Source organism: Bufo bufo, unplaced genomic scaffold (assembly GCF_905171765.1).
Source record: "Bufo bufo unplaced genomic scaffold, aBufBuf1.1, whole genome shotgun sequence".
Lineage (NCBI taxonomy): Eukaryota > Metazoa > Chordata > Amphibia > Anura > Bufonidae > Bufo > Bufo bufo.
The window spans coordinates 5,001-24,446 of record NW_024400235.1 but is presented as its reverse complement, the minus strand read 5'-3'; the positions used below and the strand labels follow the sequence as shown (position 1 = coordinate 24,446).

The window sequence follows — 19,446 nt, the reverse complement described above, 5'->3', positions numbered from 1 at the left end:
GAAAACGTGAATGAGCATGCACCTAACAGGTGCACCCGTCCAGCAGTTCCAGCGGCTGGCCATGTTGGGGTCCCCTATCCCCGGCGACATAGGTGGTGTGTCATGCCATGGAGGGATCCCTGTCTCCCACACCTCATGGGAGAAGGTAGATAGGCCCTGGGGTGAACTGGGTGGTCTCATCCCACCAGAAGTTCCAGGGGCCTGGGTAGGAGTCCCTCACTCCTCCCGCTGGCAAAGAGAAGGGCAGATTATGTTGTTTTCAAAGAGAAAACGTGAATGAGCATGCACCTAACAGGTGCACCCGTCCAGCAGTTCCAGCGGCTGGCCATGTTGGGGTCCCCTATCCCCGGCGACATAGGTGGTGTGTCATGCCATGGAGGGATCCCTGTCTCCCACACCTCATGGGAGAAGGTAGATAGGCCCTGGGGTGAACTGGGTGGTCTCATCCCACCAGAAGTTCCAGGGGCCTGGGTAGGAGTCACTCACTCCTCCCGCTGGCAAAGAGAAGGGCAGATTATGTTGTTTTCAAAGAGAAAACGTGAATGAGCATGCACCTAACAGGTGCACCCGTCCAGCAGTTCCAGCGGCTGGCCATGTTGGGGTCCCCTATCCCCGGCGACATAGGTGGTGTGTCATGCCATGGAGGGATCCCTGTCTCCCACACCTCATGGGAGAAGGTAGATAGGCCCTGGGGTGAACTGGGTGGTCTCATCCCACTAGAAGTTCCAGGGGCCTGGGTAGGAGTCCCTCACTCCTCCTGCTGGCAAAGAGAAGGGCAGATTATGTTGTTTTCAAAGAGAAAACGTGAATGAGCATGCACCTAACAGGTGCACCCGTCCAGCAGTTCCAGCGGCTGGCCATGTTGGGGTCCCCTATCCCCGGCGACATAGGTGGTGTGTCATGCCATGGAGGGATCCCTGTCTCCCACACCTCATGGGAGAAGGTAGATAGGCCCTGGGGTGAACTGGGTGGTCTCATCCCACCAGAAGTTCCAGGGGCCTGGGTAGGAGTCACTCACTCCTCCCGCTGGCAAAGAGAAGGGCAGATTATGTTGTTTTCAAAGAGAAAACGTGAATGAGCATGCACCTAACAGGTGCACCCGTCCAGCAGTTCCAGCGGCTGGCCATGTTGGGGTCCCCTATCCCCGGCGACATAGGTGGTGTGTCATGCCATGGAGGGATCCCTGTCTCCCACACCTCATGGGAGAAGGTAGATAGGCCCTGGGGTGAACTGGGTGGTCTCATCCCACCAGAAGTTCCAGGGGCCTGGGTAGGAGTCCCTCACTCCTCCTGCTGGCAAAGAGAAGGGCAGATTATGTTGTTTTCAAAGAGAAAACGTGAATGAGCATGCACCTAACAGGTGCACCCGTCCAGCAGTTCCAGCTGCTGGCCATGTTGGGGTCCCCTATCCCCGGCGACATAGGTGGTGTGTCATGCCATGGAGGGATCCCTGTCTCCCACACCTCATGGGAGAAGGTAGATAGGCCCTGGGGTGAACTGGGTGGTCTCATCCCACCAGAAGTTCCAGGGGCCTGGGTAGGAGTCACTCACTCCTCCCGCTGGCAAAGAGAAGGGCAGATTATGTTGTTTTCAAAGAGAAAACGTGAATGAGCATGCACCTAACAGGTGCACCCGTCCAGCAGTTCCAGTGGCTGGCCATGTTGGGGTCCCCTATCCCCGGCGACATAGGTGGTGTGTCATGCCATGGAGGGATCCCTGTCTCCCACACCTCATGGGAGAAGGTAGATAGGCCCTGGGGTGAACTGGGTGGTCTCATCCCACCAGAAGTTCCAGGGGCCCGGGTAGGAGTCCCTCACTCCTCCCGCTGGCAAAGAGAAGGGCAGATTATGTTTTTTTTGAGAGAGAACGTGAATGAGCATGCACCTAGCAGGTGCACCCGTCCAGCAGTTCCAGCGGCTGGCCATGTTGGAGTCCCCTATCCCCGGCGACATAGGTGGTGTGTCATGCCATGGAGGGATCCCTGTCTCTCACACCTTGCGGAAGAAGGTATAGAGGCACCGTGGGTGAACTGGGTGGGTGCATCCCGCCAGCAGTTCCATGAAGTAGCACTAAGCCGGCGTGTGTGATTTGTCATACCCATGTTTATATTATGATTTTATCTCTCTTCCAAGTCACAACCGGACTTTCCTCTCCTGTGCTGTCTGTCACAAAGTGTACAAAGACCTATCCACGCACTTGAGGAGATGCTGCATGAGACTTTGTACTGACGATGAGATCCAATCCAGTCTGTTATCTTCCAAGACCTCCCTGAAAAACATTGCCAGCCGTGGTACCACCATCAGCTACCATCAGGTCGCCTCCCTTCAATCCACTGAGGACATCGTACGGTTCCTGGAAGACAGAGGGTTTACCATCATTAATAAGCCCCCTTCTCCCTGGTAAGGTCCTGCAATGTGTGGTGCACCTGTGTTCCCATCTGAACACCCTTCTAGTTACTTACGTACCTTCTACTTCTCTCTGTAGTGCTGCCAGTTTGACGTCTGGTACTCCTATTCCTCCTGCCCAGGCCAGCCAGCATCTTTCATCTTCCACCCCCAACGATCATGGAACTGTTTGCCAGCTCAGCAGTGATTGTGAGGATGTAGCTTCAGAAACCGTGGGTCTAGTGGAGGAGGATGAGGCTTCAATAACCCTGAGCCTAGTGGAGGTGGAGGACAAGGGTGCTTCAGTAACCTTGAGCCCGGTGGTGGAGGTTTCTTCAGGAACCGTGAGCCCTGAGGAGGGTTCTTCAGGAACCGTTAGCCCAGTGGTGGTGGAGGTTTCTTCAGGAACCGTGAGCCCAGTGGAGGAGTGTGCCTCTGTAACCCTGAGCCTAGTGGAGGTGGATCTGGCCCTTTCAGGTGTGGAGGGGGATGTGACCCCTTCAGGATCCATGGGCCTATTATCTGCAACCGAGTCTCCAGATGATAGCGACGATAAGTTCTTTCAATTCATTCCCAGGTGGGTACACGACCCTCGGTGATGAACCTTGACTTTCAAGGTTCCACCGTGACTGTTTCCTTTTTCTCATCATCCTTTTCCCCTGCCTCTAGGACTTTGAAAACCACAGGGAAAGGTGCTGCACGGAAGAGGATGCAGGACGCTGGGCTGTACAACCGTCATCCCTCTGGGGATCCTCTGTTGAAACCTTACGCCAATTACCTGCGGTCTACGCTGGGCCTGAGCAATCACAGGCAGGAGGTGGATGCGGTTGCCCGGTTCCTATACTTTATGAACCCACAACGTGCCTGCCTAGACTTTGTCAGCGATATTGAGAAGGTTCGTTCTTACTTTGACAAGCTCTTAGAAGCCAAGCTCTCTAACCAGACTAGGCTAAACTGCATCCAGCGTATCCGGCGGTTCGTAAAGTACAATATGCACTCCACCAACCTTTCCATCAGGCAGCCTGACCTGTATAAGAAGTGCAAGTTCTTCATCACGGTCACCGAGGACATCCAAAAGATCCTATCCAAGAGGCTCTCAAGAGACAGGGTCGACAAGAGGTGAATGTGGAGCCTGGGGTAGGGCTGGGATGGTGGAGTCATTTGTTGGTCTTCCCCCACTCCCTGTTGGTGAGTACCTAACTTCTCTGGTCTTCTTTCTCCCCTTGTCTTAGGTACGTGGCCTTGAGCCAAAAATCACCCAGCCCGTCCGATTGCCGAGCAGTCCTCAGGGATGCCAAGAGCATGTTCTTGAAGTGCATAGCCCAAGCCTGGGCGAACTGTGCAGCTTCCTATCAGCAAACTGAAATTATCCTCTACCTAGAGTGCCTTCTTGTCTTGAAGCATCTTCAGCGACCGGGGGTAGTCCAAAACATGACTGTAAGCCGCTTTTCTGGTTCTGTATGTGGGTTTCTTTTTCACCATTCGTCGCTCCTCATGTCTTCTCCTTGCAGGTGGAGGAGTGGGATGAGAGGATTCACCATGAGTACGAAGGTGAAAAACTATGTGTGATCGGTGTAAGAACCCACAAGACCTCTACTCAACAAGTTGCTGCTTTCGCGCTGGACAATGATGAAGAGTCGGTGAGTGTGAGCAGAGATGCCCCTTTGCTGGTCCCCGGGTGTTATTCAGCTCCCACCGTCTTCCATTTAAACATTTTGTACCCTTGTTCTCTCCTCAGTGGTTTCAGGCCTACTATGAAAAAGTCCGGCCATTGCTAACCAAAAGTGACATAGACGATCCAAAGGATAAATTCTTCCTCTCTTCAGTGGGAACTGAGCGACATACTGTTTCACGAGACATCAAGAGCTACCAATCAAAGTGAGTAGTGCCCACGCAGTTATCCCTGCTCTATGTCTCTTTGTTGCCCGGATCTTCAGCTTATTCTCCCCTTCGTTCCCAGGTATAACCTCCCTGATATCTCCAGTCAGGTGGTCAGGAAGGTCTGTGAAACTTGGACGCTTGCAAGGTACACTGATCCTGAAAAGACTCTGTTTGCAAAGTACTTGGCACACACAAACTCCACGGCGGACAGGCACTACCGAGAGAAAGTGCTAGATGACATCTGTCATGGTTACAAGCTGGTGAAGAGATCTTGTAGTAGTGATGAGGACCGGACCCCATCTGCCGCTGCCCTCCTGGAGGAAATACACATGGTGGGGAGGGAGATGGAATGTCTGCCCAACACTTCAAGTAGCAGTGATTAATATGTATGTGTAAATGAAATAAACTATTTTTCTATCTCAAATGAAGTTGGCTCAGGTCATCAGTTCCAGAGGCTGGGCACGATGATAGGCCTCTCCTGATCCACAGAGGTGGTGTATCATGGCATGTGAGTCAAGTCTCGCACATCCCTTAAAAGAAGGGAGATAGGCCCCGGGGCGAACTGGGTGGTCTCATCCCACCAGCGGTTCCAGAGGCTGGGCACGATGATAGGCCTCTCCTGATCCACAGAGGTGGTGTATCATGGCATGGGAGTCAAGTCTCGCACATCCCTTGGAAGAAGGGAGATAGGCCCCGGGGCGAACTGGGTGGTCTCATCCCACCAGCGGTTCCAGAGGCTGGGCACGATGATAAGCCTCTCCTGATCCACAGAGGTGGTGTATCATGGCATGGGAGTCAAGTCTCGCACATCCCTTGGAAGAAGGGAGATAGGCCCCGGGGCGAACTGGGTGGTCTCATCCCACCAGCGGTTCCAGAGGCTGGGCACGATGATAGGCCTCTCCTGATCCACAGAGGTGGTGTATCATGGCATGGGAGTCAAGTCTCGCACATCCCTTGGAAGAAGGGAGATAGGCCCCAGGGCGAACTGGGTGGTCTCATCCCACCAGCGGTTCCAGAGGCTGGGCACGATGATAGGCCTCTCCTGATCCACAGAGGTGGTGTATCATGGCATGGGAGTCAAGTCTCGCACATCCCTTGGAAGAAGGGAGATAGGCCCCGGGGCGAACTGGGTGGTCTCATCCCACCAGCGGTTCCAGAGGCTGGGCACGATGATAGGCCTCTCCTGATCCACAGAGGTGGTGTATCATGGCATGGGAGTCAAGTCTCGCACATCCCTTGGAAGAAGGGAGATAGGCCCCGGGGCGAACTGGGTGGTCTCATCCCACCAGCGGTTCCAGAGGCTGGGCACGATGATAAGCCTCTCCTGATCCACAGAGGTGGTGTATCATGGCATGGGAGTCAAGTCTCGCACATCCCTTGGAAGAAGGGAGATAGGCCCCGGGGCGAACTGGGTGGTCTCATCCCACCAGCGGTTCCAGAGGCTGGGCACGATGATAGGCCTCTCCTGATCCACAGAGGTGGTGTATCATGGCATGGGAGTCAAGTCTCGCACATCCCTTGGAAGAAGGGAGATAGGCCCCGGGGCGAACTGGGTGGTCTCATCCCACCAGCGGTTCCAGAGGCTGGGCACGATGATAGGCCTCTCCTGATCCACAGAGGTGGTGTATCATGGCATGGGAGTCAAGTCTCGCACATCCCTTGGAAGAAGGGAGATAGGCCCCGGGGCAAACTGGGTGGTCTCATCCCACCAGCGGTTCCAGAGGCTGGGCACGATGATAGGCCTCTCCTGATCCACAGAGGTGGTGTATCATGGCATGGGAGTCAAGTCTCGCACATCCCTTGGAAGAAGGGGGATAGGCCCCGGGGCGAACTGGGTGGTCTCATCCCACCAGCGGTTCCAGAGGCTGGGCACGATGATAAGCCTCTCCTGATCCACAGAGGTGGTGTATCATGGCATGGGAGTCAAGTCTCGCACATCCCTTGGAAGAAGGCAGATAGGCCCCGGGGGCGAACTGGGTGGTCTCATCCCACCAGCGGTTCCAGAGGCTGGGCACGATGATAGGCCTCTCCTGATCCACAGAGGTGGTGTATCATGGCATGGGAGTCAAGTCTCGCACATCCCTTGGAAGAAGGCAGATAGGCCCCGGGGGCGAACTGGGTGGTCTCATCCCACCAGCGGTTCCAGAGGCTGGGCACGATGATAGGCCTCTCCTGATCCACAGAGGTGGTGTATCATGGCATGGGAGTCAAGTCTCGCACATCCCTTGGAAGAAGGGAGATAGGCCCCGGGGGCGAACTGGGTGGTCTCATCCCACCAGCGGTTCCAGAGGCTGGGCACGATGATAGGCCTCTCCTGATCCACAGAGGTGGTGTATCATGGCATGGGAGTCAAGTCTCGCACATCCCTTGGAAGAAGGGAGATAGGCCCCGGGGCGAACTGGGTGGTCTCATCCCACCAGCGGTTCCAGAGGCTGGGCACGATGATAGGCCTCTCCTGATCCACAGAGGTGGTGTATCATGGCATGGGAGTCAAGTCTCGCACATCCCTTGGAAGAAGGGAGATAGGCCCCGGGGCGAACTGGGTGGTCTCATCCCACCAGCGGTTCTAGAGGCTGGGCACGATGATAGGCCTCTCCTGATCCACAGAGGTGGTGTATCATGGCATGGGAGTCAAGTCTCGCACATCCCTTGGAAGAAGGGAGATAGGCCCCGGGGGCGAACTGGGTGGTCTCATCCCACCAGCGGTTCCAGAGGCTGGGCACGATGATAGGCCTCTCCTGATCCACAGAGGTGGTGTATCATGGCATGGGAGTCAAGTCTCGCACATCCCTTGGAAGAAGGGAGATAGGCCACGGGGGTGAACTGGGTGGTCTCATCCAACCAGCGGTTCCAGAGGCTGGGCACGATTATAGGCCTCTCCTGATCCACAGAGGTGGTGTATCATGGCATGGGAGTCAAGTCTCGCACATCCCTTGGAAGAAGGGAGATAGGCCCCGGGGGCGAACTGGGTGGTCTCATCCCACCAGCGGTTCCAGAGGCTGGGCACGATGATAGGCCTCTCCTGATCCACAGAGGTGGTGTATCATGGCATGGGAGTCAAGTCTCGCACATCCCTTGGAAGAAGGGAGATAGGCCCCGGGGGCGAACTGGGTGGTCTCATCCCACCAGCGGTTCCAGAGGCTGGGCACGATGATAGGCCTCTCCTGATCCACAGAGGTGGTGTATCATGGCATGGGAGTCAAGTCTCGCACATCCCTTTGAAGAAGGGAGATAGGCCACGGGGGTGAACTGGGTGGTCTCATCCAACCAGCGGTTCCAGAGGCTGGGCACGATTATAGGCCTCTCCTGATCCACAGAGGTGGTGTATCATGGCATGGGAGTCAAGTCTCGCACATCCCTTGGAAGAAGGGAGATAGGCCCCGGGGGCGAACTGGGTGGTCTCATCCCACCAGCGGTTCCAGAGGCTGGGCACGATGATAGGCCTCTCCTGATCCACAGAGGTGGTGTATCATGGCATGGGAGTCAAGTCTCGCACATCCCTTGGAAGAAGGGAGATATGCCTCAGGGGGCAAACTGGGTGGTCTCATCCCACCAGCAGTTCCAGGGGCCTGGGTAGGAGTCCCCCACTCCACCCCCTGCTTTCTCCACCCTCGGATCTTGTTGTCTGTGCGAACCTCCTCCACCCACCCTAGATCGATTTGGCATGTCGCGACCCGGCGGGTAGAGACCCTCGCTCGGCCGGACTTTAGAGTCCGTGCCGGCATATGGTGAGTGCGTCCCCTCTCCCTTCTAGCCCGGGTTCGACGCTGTGTGTGGCGGTCCCCTCATCTCGGAGCACAAGTCCCCCTCTACAAGCCCTTCAAGTCTCGGCTTCCTACCCCCTAAGGGGACCGAGAAGAAGGTAGAGAGGCTCCAAGGGGTGAACTGGGTGGGCGCATCCCACTGACAGTTCCAGGGGCCTGGGCAGGAGTCCCACACTCCTTTCCGCCGGCAAGAGAAGGTATCATTTGATGGTTTGAGCGAGAGAACCAGCTATGAGAGCGAACCTGGCCGTCTCTCCCCAGCAGCAGTTCCAGAGGCTGGGCATGACGGCTCGACACCCCTGGGTCTCAGAGTCATGTGACACGAAAGGGGGTCTCCCTTTCCAACACCTCCCGGAAGAAGGTAGACCCTGGGGGGGGGGGGGTGGGCAGTGTGATTTGATCCCACCATCAGTTCCATGACATCCGATGTGTCGGCTGGGAGGGAAGACTTCCACAGATTCAGGGGGTTTTTGGAAATGTCTACCCAGGAAAGGAGCACCGTAGGCGGGTAAGAATTTCTGACTTTCCCCCCTCTGCCATTCCCGGAGGGAAGGTGGTACAGACAAGCTGGAGGTCTCCTCTCGGAGCCCAAGTCCCCCTCTACCATCCCTGCAAGTCTGGGATCCCTAGCTCCAAGGGAAGCCGCTGGGCTGAACTTCCATGAAGGAGGGGGACTTTGTGAAAAACGTCCCCAGGCTTATGGAAGTCAAATCGGGTAACATAATCCGACTTTGTCCCTCTGCCATTTCTGGAGGGAAATCCATGTGTCGGCTGGGAGGGAAGACTTCCACAGATTCAGGGGGTTTTTGGAAATGTCTACCCAGGAAAGGAGCACCGTAGGCGGGTAAGAATTTCTGACTTTCCCCCCTCTGCCATTCCCGGAGGGAAGGTGGTACAGACAAGCTAGATGTGTCCTCTTGGAGCCCAAGTCCCCCTCTACCAGCCCTCCAAGTCTGGGACCCCTAGCTTGAGAGGGGGCCGCAGGGCTGAACTTCCATAGGGGTGTCCGTTTTGAGGTTTTGAGAAAGAGAACCAGCTATGAGAGTGAACCTGGTCGTCTCATACCGACAGCAGTTCCAGAGCCTGGGCAGGACGGCTCGACAACCTTGGGTCTCAGCGGCATGTGTCACGAAAGGGGGCCCCCCTTTCCAACACTTCCCGGAAGAAGGTAGAAAAACCCTGGGGGGTGTGCAGGGTGTTTTGATCCCACCATCAGTTCCATGACATCCGATGTGTCGGCTGGGAGTCAAGACTTCCACAGATTCAGGGGGGATTTTTGGAAATGTCTGCCCAGGAAAGGAGCACCGTAGGCGGGTAAGAATTTCTGAATTTCCCCCTCTGCCATTCCCGGAGGGAAGGTGGTAGAGACAAGCTGGAGGTCTCCTCTCGGAGCCCAAGTCCCCCTCTACCAGCCCTGCAAGTCTCGGCTCCCTAGCCCCGAAGGGGGGCCGAGAAGAAGGTAGAGAGGCTCCAGGTGGTGAACAGTGTGTTCACGTCCCAACAGCAGTTCCAGGGGCCTGGGTAGGAGTCCCCCACTCCTCCCCCTGCTTTCTCCACCCTCGGATCCTGTTGTCTGTGCGAAACTCCTCCACCCACCCTAGATCGATTTGGCATGTAGCGACCCGGCGGGTAGGGACCCTCGCTCGGCCGGACTTTGGAGTCCGTGCCGGCATACGGCGAGCATGTCCCCTCTCCCTTCTAGCCCGGGTTCGACGCTGTGTGTCGCGGCGCTCTGAGCACAAGTCCCCCTCTACAAGCCTTCAAGTCGCGGTTTCCTAGAGAAGAAGGTAGAGAGGCTTCAGGGGGGGTGAACTGTGTGGTCACATCCCACCAGCAGTTCCAGGGGCCTGGGTAGGAGTCGCCCACTCCTCCCGCTGGCACAGAGAACCGTGTGGACTTTGTCATTTTTCTTGGAGAGAGAGAGAGGACCATGACAAGGGGATGGAGTCGAGGGGCGCATCCCGCCAGCAGTTCCAGGGGCCCGGGCAGGAGTCCTTCACCCCGGCCCTTTCTCCACCAAAAGGGTAAGGGGGACTTGCTATTCGGAATCGGGCGACCGTGGAGAGTAAACCCGGTGGTTTGTCCCCCCCCCACCCCCGGCAGTCCCATGGGGCCCGGGCACGATACCCCCTCTCCTCCCGCCGGCAAGAGAAGGTAGAAAGATGGACTTTGTTGGTTTGAGCGAGAGAACCAGCTATGAGATCAAACCTGGCCGTCGCATACCGACAGCAGTTCCAGAGCCTGGGCATGACGGCTCGACACCCCTGGGTCTCAGCGGCATGTGACACGAAAGGGGGCCCCCCTTTCCAACACCTCCCGGAAGAAGGTAGAGAGGCCCAGGGGAGCGAACTGGGTGGGCGCATCCCACCGGCAGTTCCAGGGGCCTGGGCAGGAGTCGCACACTCCTCCCGCCGGCAAGAGAAGGTAGAAAGATGGACTTTGTTGGTTTGAGCGAGAGAACCAGCTATGAGATCAAACCTGGCAGTCGCATACCGACAGCAGTTCCAGAGCCTGGGCATGACGGCTCGACACCCCTGGGTCTCAGCGGCATGTGACACGAAAGGGGGCCCCCCTTTCCAACACCTCCCGGAAGAAGGTAGAGAGGCCAAGGGGAGCGAACTGGGTGGGCGCATCCCACCGGCAGTTCCAGGGGCCTGGGCAGGAGTCGCACACTCCTCCCGCCGGCAAGAGAAGGTAGAAAGATGGACTTTGTTGGTTTGAGCGAGAGAACCAGCTATGAGATCGAACCTGGCCGTCGCATACCGACAGCAGTTCCAGAGCCTGGGCATGACGGCTCGACACCCCTGGGTCTCAGCGGCATGTGACACGAAAGGGGGCCCCCCTTTCCAACACCTCCCGGAAGAAGGTAGAGAGGCCCAGGGGAGCGAACTGGGTGGGCGCATCCCACCGGCAGTTCCAGGGGCCTGGGCAGGAGTCGCACACTCCTCCCGCCGGCAAGAGAAGGTAGAAAGATGGACTTTGTTGGTTTGAGCGAGAGAACCAGCTATGAGATCAAACCTGGCCGTCGCATACCGACAGCAGTTCCAGAGCCTGGGCATGACGGCTCGACACCCCTGGGTCTCAGCGGCATGTGACACGAAAGGGGGCCCCCCTTTCCAACACCTCCCGGAAGAAGGTAGAGAGGCCCAGGGGAGCGAACTGGGTGGGCGCATCCCACCGGCAGTTCCAGGGGCCTGGGCAGGAGTCGCACACTCCTCCCGCCGGCAAGAGAAGGTAGAAAGATGGACTTTGTTGGTTTGAGCGAGAGAACCAGCTATGAGATCGAACCTGGCCGTCGCATACCGACAGCAGTTCCAGAGCCTGGGCATGACGGCTCGACACCCCTGGGTCTCAGCGGCATGTGACACGAAAGGGGGCCCCCCTTTCCAACACCTCCCGGAAGAAGGTAGAGAGGCCCAGGGGAGCGAACTGGGTGGGCGCATCCCACCGGCAGTTCCAGGGGCCTGGGCAGGAGTCGCACACTCCTCCCGCCGGCAAGAGAAGGTAGAAAGATGGACTTTGTTGGTTTGAGCGAGAGAACCAGCTATGAGATCGAACCTGGCCGTCGCATACCGACAGCAGTTCCAGAGCCTGGGCATGACGGCTGGACACCCCTGGGTCTCAGCGGCATGTGACACGAAAGGGGGCCCCCCTTTCCAACACCTCCCGGAAGAAGGTAGAGAGGCCCAGGGGAGCGAACTGGGTGGGCGCATCCCACCGGCAGTTCCAGGGGCCTGGGCAGGAGTCACACACTCCTCCCGCCGGCAAGAGAAGGTAGAAATATGGACTTTGTTGGTTTGAGCGTGAGAACCAGCTATGAGATCGAACCTGGCCGTCGCATACCGACAGCAGTTCCAGAGCCTGGGCATGACGGCTCGACACCCCTGGGTCTCAGCGGCATGTGACACGAAAGGGGGCCCCCCTTTCCAACACCTCCCGGAAGAAGGTAGAGAGGCCCAGGGGAGTGAACTGGGTGGGCGCATCCCACCGGCAGTTCCAGGGGCCTGGGCAGGAGTCCCCCACTCCTTCCCCTGCTTTCTTCACCCTTGATCGATTTGGCTTGTCGTGACCCGGCGGGTAGGGACCCTCGCTCGGCCGGACTTTGGAGTCCGTGCCGGCATATGGCGAGTGTGTCCCCTCTCCCTTCTAGCCCGGGTTCGACGCTGTGTGTCGCGGCGCTCGTGGCGGTCCCCTCATCCGTGCGACCCCCTCGCCCAGCTCCTGCTGCCGGGGGTGGATTGCTTGGGGGGAACCCCTCTGGCTGTCCTGTCGAGCTCGCTCCGAACGGGCAGAAAATAGGCGTCTGTAATCGCGCGGTCTCACCGCGGGAGGACCTCCCGGGCCTAAGGGACGCGTGGGTCGTATGCCCTCCGCCGCTCCCCAGCGACCCGATTAGTTTCGGGCCTAAGGGATGCGTGGGGTGTCTGCCCTCTGCCCCTCCCCAGTAACCCGAGTCGTTCCGTCCCTGCGGTGCGCCCTGTGCGGCGGCACATCTTCTCCGCGGTCGACACCCAAACACCTGAACGGGCAGGAAAATGTGTTTGAAACCGTGCGGTTTCGCCACGGGTTGGGCCTTCCTGGGCCTAAGGGATGCGTGGGTTGTATGCCCTCCGCCGCTCCCCAGTCACCCGATTTGTTTTGGGCCTAAGGGACGCGTAGGTGGTGTCTGCCCTCTGTCACTCCCCAGTAACCCGGGTTCGTTCCGTCCTCGCGGCGTTCCCCGTCGAACGGGCAGAAAATAGGCATCTGTAATCGCGAGGGAGGACCTCCCGGGCCTAAGGGACGCGTGGGTCGTACGCCCTCCGCCGCTCCCCAGCGACCCGATTAGTTTCGGGCCTAAGGGATGCGTGGGGTGTCTGCCCTCTGCCTCTCCCCAGTAACCCGAGTCGTTCCGTCCCTGCGGTGCGCCCTGTGCGGCGGCACATCTTCTCTGCGGTCGACACCCAAACACCCGAACGGGCAGGAAAATGTGTTTGAAACCGTGCGGTCTCGCCACGGGTTGGGCCTTCCCGGGCCTAAGGGATGCGTGGGTCGTATGCCCTCCGCCGCTCCCCAGTCACCCGATTTGTTTCGGGCCTAAGGGACGCGTAGGTGGTGTCTGCCCTCTGTCACTCCCCAGTAACCCGGGTTCGTTCCCGTCCCCGTGCGGCGTTCCCAGTGCGGCGGAGGCACGTCTTCTCTGCAGGCGACACCCGAACGGCCAGAAGAAACACGTTTGAAGTCTTGCGGTCTCACCGCGGGAGGACAGCCTCCTGGGCCTAAGGGACGCGCGGGTTCGTACGCCCTCCGCCGCTCCCCAGCGACCTGATTTATTTTGGGCCTAAGGGATGCGAGGGGTGTCTTCCCTCCGCCGCTCCCCAGTAACCCGGGCGGGCCGTTCCGTTCCCGCGGCGCCCTCCGCTCGGCGGCTGCGCGTCTTCTTTCTGCGGTCGACACCCGTACGCCCGTACTTCCGGAGAAAAGGCGCCCGAAGTCGCGCTGTCTCGCTGCGGGAGGACCTCCCGGGCCTAAGGGACGCTTGGGTCGTACGCCCTCCGCCGCTCCCCAGTCACCCGATTTCTTTCGGGCCTAAGGGAAGCGTGGGGTGTCTGCCCTCTGCCGCTCCCCAGTAAACCCCGGTCGTCCCCGCGGCGTCCCCCCAGCGCGGCGGCTGCGTGCCCTTCTCTGCTGTCGGGCCCCACTCTTTGGCGACCCCCACGGCGGGGTGAACCCGCGCCACCGGGCAGGGATCACCCGCACCGCATAGCCCTGAGTCTATGCCAGAGAAGAGAGACTACAGGGTTGAAGCGGGTAGACAAGGAGCCCGAGAGGCAGGCGACCCGTCCCCGGGCCTCGGCCCTGGGGGCTTCTTCTCCTCATCCTCCGGATACACCTCCTTCCCTCTCACCCCCACCGCCCTCGTCTGCTCCTCTGCTCTCAGCGGCTAGGAAGGGGGAGGAAGAGGGCCGCGCTCGGCCCTTCAGGGGCGTTCGGTCAGACTCCGGATCTTTCCGTCCGCCTCCTCCTCCCTCTCCGCACCGGGGGGCGCGGGTTTCTCCGGGAAACCGCCCCTCCTCGCTCCGTCGCCTACCTGGTTGATCCTGCCAGTAGCATATGCTTGTCTCAAAGATTAAGCCATGCACGTGTAAGTACGCACGGCCGGTACAGTGAAACTGCGAATGGCTCATTAAATCAGTTATGGTTCCTTTGATCGCTCCAACCGTTACTTGGATAACTGTGGTAATTCTAGAGCTAATACATGCCGACGAGCGCTGACCCCCAGGGATGCGTGCATTTATCAGACCAAAACCAATCCGGGGGCCCGGGCGCGGCGGGGCCCGCGGGCGGGGGTGGTCTCGGCCTCCCCGATTCCCGCCCGCCGCCGCTCTCCCCGGCCGCTTTGGTGACTCTAGATAACCTCGGGCCGATCGCACGTCCCCGTGACGGCGACGATCCATTCGGATGTCTGCCCTATCAACTTTTGATGGTACTTTCTGCGCCTACCATGGTGACCACAGGTAACGGGGAATCAGGGTTCGATTCCGGAGAGGGAGCCTGAGAAACGGCTACCACATCCAAGGAAGGCAGCAGGCGCGCAAATTACCCACTCCCGACTCGGGGAGGTAGTGACGAAAAATAACAATACAGGACTCTTTCGAGGCCCTGTAATTGGAATGAGTACACTTTAAATCCTTTAACGAGGATCTATTGGAGGGCAAGTCTGGTGCCAGCAGCCGCGGTGATTGCAGTGCAGCTCCAGCCAGCAAGGAGGGAGGACGTGCTTGGGTGGAGCTCCTGAACTTCCAGAGGCAGCAAGGCCCAGGGTGATTTCCTACCATCTGAATCCCCTGGGCGGAACCAGGCTTGTGGGGAGAGTTTCCACCTTCTCCCCAGCCCAGGCCCTGCCTCTCCCTAGGGAGCTGGCAGGGTCCTGTGGCCATGGCATCCCGAAGGGACGCCCCTGCTCCCCGGCATGGGTCGGTGGGGAGTAAGGGGTCACAGCGACCGGCCAGGAGTGATGGCGGCGAGGGGGTTTCTACATCCGGACGCAGTGGTGTCCCCCCTGAAGACCCAAAGTCGCGTGGAGGAGGAAGCCATCCCGCAGAGGATAAGGAGGTGTCGTCCCAGGTAGGTTGGGGGTACCGGTGGGAGGGAGAGAGTACCCTCACCTACAGCTCTCGCCTTGCTGCCCACCTGCGAGAGTATGAGGAGCTGGGACGGCACCTCAAAACTCTGAGATACGAGTTAAAAACTTTGCGCACGATGGCTAACAATGCAAGTAGGAAAAAGAGGCCCCCCATCAACGAGAAGATTCTGGCGTTGAAGGAGAGGTTAGAGGACTCTCTAAAACGGAGAGAGAACCTGCTGGAAGGCAGCGGTTGCTTTAAGGAGAAACTCCTAAATGGGGAGCGCTTCTCAGATATGGAAGCTGACATTAAAAAGGATCTGTATGGGGATGAGGGGAGTGAGGGGGAAGAGGTATGCTCTGGATCCCTGGCATCCCAGGCAGGAAAATCCCAACCCATACTGCCGGAGCATGCCCCCCCCCCCCCTGTCTATGGACTCGGTGGCAATCGAGACTTACAGTGGTGTACCCCCGGAGCAGTTCCGCTTACCTTCGTCTGAATCAGACGATGATGGGATGTACAGCAAGGAAGATGGCGGTGGTGGACTGTTAAAAGAGATTAAATTGCTGGAATCCCCTGTTAATTTACAGGGGTTTGCTTTCGGTGATGAGTTGCTTGAGGAAAGCAGTGGTAAACGGAAAAAAAAAAAAGAGAAGAAAAAAGAAAAAAAAGAACAGACATGTTTTGTATATGTGCCTGCGGTGACGGGCAATACTGCCCAGTCGGGGACCTCCGGAGCTGATGGCCACTCCCCTGTGGGAGGGGGGGGTGGTCCGGCGCCGGAGTTCGCCCCCCGTGAAAGAGCTCGCCCCGCCCACCGCTCTGCCCGCTCTGTCCGCCGTTCCGGCGTGTAGGGTGGTGCTGGGGCGGTGCGATGGGGTCGCCGTTCCTCCCACACATAGCAACATGGAACCTGAGACTCCGCCTGCGGCTGCCAAGTTGCGGCGGGGATCGGGGGAAAAGGCAGAGAGTGCGGTTGGAGGCATGGCTAGGGGTGAGTCTGGGGTTGTGTCCGGGCGCCCTCCTGTCGGCGCGCATGTGGGCGCGGCTGGGGGGGTGCCTGGTCGTGCCCCTGGGCGCACTCCCGGAGGAGAAAGTGGACGCGCGGGCACGATAAAACGTTCGCGCGTTGAAGATCCGGAGGCCGGGGCTGCCGGGAAGAATAGGTCTGCGGCGCTCCGTTGTTCGATAAAAAAAGGAGTCATTGCGCCAGAACACATGGCGGTGTACGTTGCCGCTGGACAGGCCCCCTCTGTTTCTGCCTCCTCCTCCAGCGCTGAATTAAGTGCTGGGGAGGGGGGCAGTATGATCGTCAGTGCCCAGATCCTAAGGGCGGTAGGGGGGGGCTTGGCCGGTGGCAATGAAAGTGGCAGTGTGCAAAATGATAGTGATAAAAATGTAAATAATGTAAATAATGTAAATAATGTGGTGACATCTGCTGCGCCAGCTGTCCCAGCAGGGAGAGGGGGTGAGTGCAAGCGGGGTGTTGATGGTAGTAGTGGTGGGGGTGCTGCATCGGGTCCCAAAGGTGGGGGGACCGGGGGTCAGCAGACCGTCGCTGAAAAAGTGGCGGTTGCGGCTCCTGGTGTCCGCCCTCCGGAGGGATCCGGTGTAGCATCTAGTACTAGCTTAGTGGGGAGGGCCGGTTCGGTTGCCCCTCCTGCGGCTGTAACACCTGGCAGAAGTTATGCCAGTGTGGCTGCGGCCGTGGGGGGGGAGGGGCTGTCCTCGTTGGCTTCCTCATTCCCGGGAGTCACGGTTGGTGACTTGCAGCGGCGGCTCCTGGAGGCTCTCAAAAGGGGGGAGAGTTCGATGATAGTAGAGGGTGAGAAAGTAGACCTATCCTTATGGATAGACAGGCACGGCCTGCGAGCTTTCCCTGCCCACAACCGGCCCTGGGACCAGACGGAATGTAGTCTGTCTCAAGTGGAGAAGCAATGATGCCTGCCCTACAAGGAAAAGGGTGGTGGAGCTCCTGCTTGGGATGGGTTTCAGGGTGGTTGACATCTTCGCCCTGATACATCCCTATGGTTCCAAGGAGTTCGACATCAGCTTTGCCCGGCCGGAGGGCCTAGAGCTTTTCTGGTCCGGGTATGAGCTGGTGAAGAACTTACCGGATTGGAAGGGGTTTTTCGCCCAGGCGATAACCCGTCAGAACAACGTCAAGAAAGTGACCGTTTTGACCCGTAACGAATCGCTTTCTTGCGTTGATATTCTGACCTGGCTTAGCAGGTACGGTGACGTCCAGGGTGTACCATCCAAAAACCTGGACGAATTTGGCATTTGGTCGGGAGCCTGGACTTTCAATGTGAAGTTGAAATGTCTGGGAAGTACGGTTTCCCACATTCCATCCTCTGCCTTCATCGGTCGGGATAGGATTCTTGTTTTCTACAGGGGACAGCCTAAGCTCTGTCACAAGTGCGGCAGCCCTTCACACTTCAGCGCCAGCTGCCAAGTGCAGAAGTGCGCGTTGTGTGGAGGGACAGGTCACCTTGCCGCATCTTGCAAGGAGATTAGGTGCAACCTGTGTGGTGTGCTCGGACACCCATTTAGTCGTTGTCCCCTCTCAGAGGTTAATGCGGCCCGAGCTCACGCAGGAGTGGGCCGGGAGGTCCCTTCGGCTGAGGCGGGTGCTGGCGGAGACAGTCGAGTTGAGGGGTCAGTGAAGACAAAGAGCGGTCCGTCCCGGCAGAGGCGGAGGGAGAGACGCCAGGCGGAGAGGGAGCAGAAGGAACCCCACCACAATGGGGTGATGTCTGCCCCTCCCCAAGTGGCTGACTCCCGTAGTTCGGAGACCCTAGGGGACAGGGAGCTAAGTGCGGAAATCAAGAGACTAGACCGAGCCGATGAGACCCAGTCTTCGCACTACGAAAGCGCAGCAGAGGGTAGTGAGACTGGGTCCTATACCAACAGACGGAAACGGTACTCAAAAAAGAGAACGAGCCCGACCAAAGTAGCCAGGGAAGGCGTAACTGGCTCCCCTCTTGAGCTCTCCAACCGGTATCTCACTTTGGATGAGACCTCCGCCTCCTCTTCATCCGGGGAGGAGGTAAGAAGTGGGGTACTGGAGGCGAAGGTGGGAGAGCTTCCGGGAGGCCCCGTGCCCCTCTCTGGTGTGGATGTAAGGTCCCCAGAAGAGGAGGCAAACCCGATTCCCGGAACTGAGAAAGGCAGGGGCGGTACGCAAGAGGGAGCGGTGGTGACAGAAGGTATGGACACCACCGTCTCTCTCAAAAGAGGTCGTGCCGCCTTAGAGGATAGCCCCGGGAGGAGTAGGAAGGGTGGGAAGGATGGAGGACATTCAGCTTAAACACCAAGTATGGCGGTACCCACTCAGCTCACACTGGCGACCATTAATGTCGCCAGCATAAAATCTGATGCGGCTCGCTACGCAGCCTTTGATTTTTTCAGCCGTGTTGAAGCTGACGTTTTATTTTTGCAGGGGACCAGGCTGTCAAACTTGGCAGAGGTGCACAAAGCAAAAAGGGAATGGAGGTCTGGGCCCTCCTTCTGGTCTCTTGCGGCTGAGCCGTATAGCGGAGTGGCGGTCCTTTTCACCGTACCGGTAGAATGCCGACGGGTGGTTGAGCTGGAAATGGGGAGGTGTTTGGTTTTAGATATCCTCATGAAGGGACAGGAACTGCGCCTAATTAACATCTATGGGCCCCAGTCCAAGTGGGACAGGAAATGTCTCTTTATGAGGATCAAGCCTTTCCTTTTTACAAGCCGGCAAGTGATCTTTGGTGGGGACTTCAACACCATCGTGAGGTCCCAAGATAGGGGAGGCACCAGAGACCGGCTGGCTTATGACAGCATAGCGTTAAATAGTATAGCCAGTGAGGCTCGTCTGGTGGATGTCCACATTAGGCACACCCCAGACCACGGGGGTTTCACTTATTATAGAGGAGATAGGATTAGGTCTAGAATAGACAGGTTTTTTTTGAAAGAGGAGACTACTTTCTCGCCCTTGAGAATTGTGGAGGTAGAATTCTCTGATCACTGTCTGATTATGTTTTCTCTGAATATTTCAGAATCCCCCCAAATGGGAAGAGGTTACTGGAAGCTGAATGCGGGGGTCCTGGAGGAAGCAGAGGTGAGACAATCCTTTGAGGACTTTCTTCAGAATCAGGTAGCCTTGCTGGATCTCTGTGACACTAAGTCAGAGTGGTGGGAGGTATTCAAAGATCGGGCTGCAAAGTTCTTCCGCCAGCTCTCGAGCCTCAGGTCTCTGGACAGGTACCGCCTGTATCAGAGTCTGAGGAGGAAACTCGAAGATCTTGTCTCGACTGGAGGTAGCCGCGAGGATATCTCC

At 58.0% G+C, this 19,446-nt stretch overlaps 2 long non-coding RNA genes across 2 annotated transcripts in view; both read left to right on the top strand.

Annotated features, from left to right (window-relative positions):
* The first annotated feature begins 12,552 nt into the window (after nt 1-12,552).
* On the top strand, nt 12,553-12,930 carry LOC120983799. Its single transcript, XR_005775216.1, has 2 exons — nt 12,553-12,594; nt 12,788-12,930. It is a non-coding gene; the product is annotated as an uncharacterized LOC120983799 (long non-coding RNA).
* A 1,752-nt stretch (nt 12,931-14,682) lies between these two features.
* Nucleotides 14,683-19,446, top strand: part of LOC120983800 — an 8,245-nt gene continuing 3,481 nt past the window's right edge. Inside the window, exon 1 of the long non-coding RNA XR_005775217.1 lies at nt 14,683-14,746. This is a non-coding gene — a long non-coding RNA (uncharacterized LOC120983800). The remainder of the gene's footprint in view (nt 14,747-19,446) is intronic.